Consider the following 2,711-nt stretch of genomic DNA (forward strand, 5'->3'; position numbering starts at 1 on the left):
GGGGAGCGGCTGAGGGAACTGGGGGTGTTTAGTCTGGAGAAGAGGAGGCTGAGGGGAGACCTCATCGCCCTCTACAGCTGCCTGAAAGGAGGGTGCAGAGAGCTGGGGATGAGTCTCTTTAACCAAGTAACAAGCGATAGGACAAGAGGGAATGGCCTCAAGTTGCACCAGGGAAGGTTTAGACTAGATGTCAGGAAACATTTCTTTCCAGAAGGGGTTGTCAGGCATTGGAATGGGCTGCCCAGGGAGGTGGTGGAGTCCCCATCCCTGGAGGTGTTTAAGAGTCGGGTTGACATAGCGCTGAGGGATCTGGTGTAGGTGGGAACTGTGCTAGGTGAATGGTTGGACTAGATGATCTCCAGGATCCTTTCCAACCTAGATGATTCTGTGATTCTGTGCTTGCATTGCATTTTTCCCATCTACTGCTGGACTCTGAGCACCTCTGTTACCTTGTTATCAGAAGTCAGGCTGGGGTATTGCTGGCCCAGGGGTTCCTGTCGCCTTCAGTGCAGTTGTGCTCACTGCATGGAAAGGTGTCATTTGCCATAGCTACTTTTCAGTAAACCAATGCTTGGAGCTTGAGCAGAGAGTGTGTATGTAAACAGAGAGAGGGCTGAGGGTGGATGATCACATCTCCAGCAGGAAGAGATGGATTGATCACCTGAAAGAGGTTCCCTTGGCCACTCATCTGCATGGCACAGCACTTCCAGTTTCTTTGGCCAGCTAGTTAAAGTCTCTCTCTAAAGCATTTGCCAACGTTGTGTGTCTGCATTATAGATTCAGAAATCTTCTATTTGCAGCAGAAGAGGAAATTAAATAGCATCCTCTGCACACTTTCCCTTACACTTTTAAAAATAGTATTATATTATTCACACCTGTCAAGAAAGTGTCATTTTGGAGGGCAGAGGCTTCATCGCTCAAAGCACAAGTAAAAGAAGGACTCACTTTAAGGCCTCAGAGGTGCAAATTACTTCTGCTGCATTTATCAGGCTGATCAGAGCTGTCTAAAGACCCCACATGGATGTCCTTGGGGGCCCTGTCCTGCTCTGCTTGACCTGCAGCTTCCACAAAGATGTGTTAAGGAAAAGACAGGCTGCTTTTCCTGAAAGTTGCTGTTCTCTTGATAGCATCGCTTAGGGCAAGGGAAAAGAAAAACACATTTCATCTCTTTCAGATGCAGAAGCAAACTGCAGCCAAGAGATAAATACATTGATGCTGTGCTGCTCCAAAGCTGAGACCTGTAACTCCAGAGAGCTGAGGAGCAGAAAGTAGGGTTGGGCAGATGCCCAAAGCCCAACCACAACCATCAGCTGCTTGTCCTTGCAAAGAGAAAGAGATAACAAGGCCTGGAGCATGTCCAGAGCTTGGATCATAAGCCCAGTACAAGATCTAATTAAGAGATTATAACTTCCCTTTATTTAGTTGTTTAGCACACCAAAGTTACTTATTTTCTAAAAAATAGTTGCAGCTTCCCTGGTCGCATTACTCACTTCCCTGTTTGACTCTCAACCATAGAATGCTCCAGCTCTTGCTCTTGAGCTGCGGGATGCTGCGTGACCATCGGGTTCTTCTCTCCTGTGAGGGGACCAAGCACCCCCAGAGTCCATCTTCCAGCCAGCTTTGAGCCACAAGTGTCCTAAAAACTGGGCAATTATTGAACTCATTACTTATATTTATGGTTGTGATGCTGCATTCATCCCACTGCAGCACAGAAGTAAAGATCCACCCACTCCATTCCATACAGTATGTTAATCAGCGGCAGTGTTAAACACCGAGGGTACTGCGGTAGAAGTGCTGCAGCTGATCTTGACTGGTGAACTGCTTTAAACGTCACTATTCCCAGATGTAACTCTTCCCTTCAGTGAGACCTCACAGCCACTACCAGAGTCATGACCATTCCTCATTTTTTGAGGAAACCAGTACACTGGATAGTTCAGAGGAGTTGCAAAGTCACAAGTGTGATTCAGCATGTCCCCGGACATGCTGGTTTCTCCATAGGTGGTTTGCTGGCACAGGTTAGATTTCATTTTTAGATTGCTTCAGGAATGCCAAATCTAGCCTTTTTTTGATCAAGATGCTGAGCTGCTGGTGCTTGTGCAATCTGGTTTGGTCTCTATGGATGGCCCAAAGCCTCTCCTCAACTTTTATTTCTCCCTTGGGCTGATCAAGGAAAGTGAGTTTCCCCAATTCCCCCATTTAAATCCCACAAGGATCTGCTTGCCTGCATCACACAAGGCAGGCTTGAAGAGCCTGTTACCAGGTTACAAATTTCTCTTGTGATGGCTTTAATAAGAGTCCATATGAGCCTGACAGGCTTCGCAGCTGCTCCTGATGCAGGTTGAAGTGTTCTTACACTGGAGATGAAGGGGCTCTGTCAGTCATCCTGGGGCTGAAACCTGAACTAAACAACCTGCATGACCTTGACTAGAGGAGTTACAAGAGGCTGTTGTACAACCATGCAGGAACGCTCCTTGCAAGACCATTTCCAAGCAGGACAAAGCATTGCTGTGGCTGCTCTGTGCAGCAGTGTTCTCCAGCCTCACAGGATCTTTGAGCTCATTCTGTGCTGAAGAAACAGTTGAAAGATGTTCTGCACAGTGCACTGCCCACTTTACTCCAAAGGTTTGCTGTGACTGTAGAGAAAAGTTGGCAAGGAACCAGTCACATTAGGAGCACATGAATTAAATGCCACCACTGTCCTGCTCTTCAGC

This window comes from Athene cunicularia, assembly GCF_003259725.1.
Source record: "Athene cunicularia isolate RWA chromosome 1 unlocalized genomic scaffold, athCun1 chr1_part1, whole genome shotgun sequence".
In the NCBI taxonomy this organism is placed as follows: domain Eukaryota; kingdom Metazoa; phylum Chordata; class Aves; order Strigiformes; family Strigidae; genus Athene; species Athene cunicularia.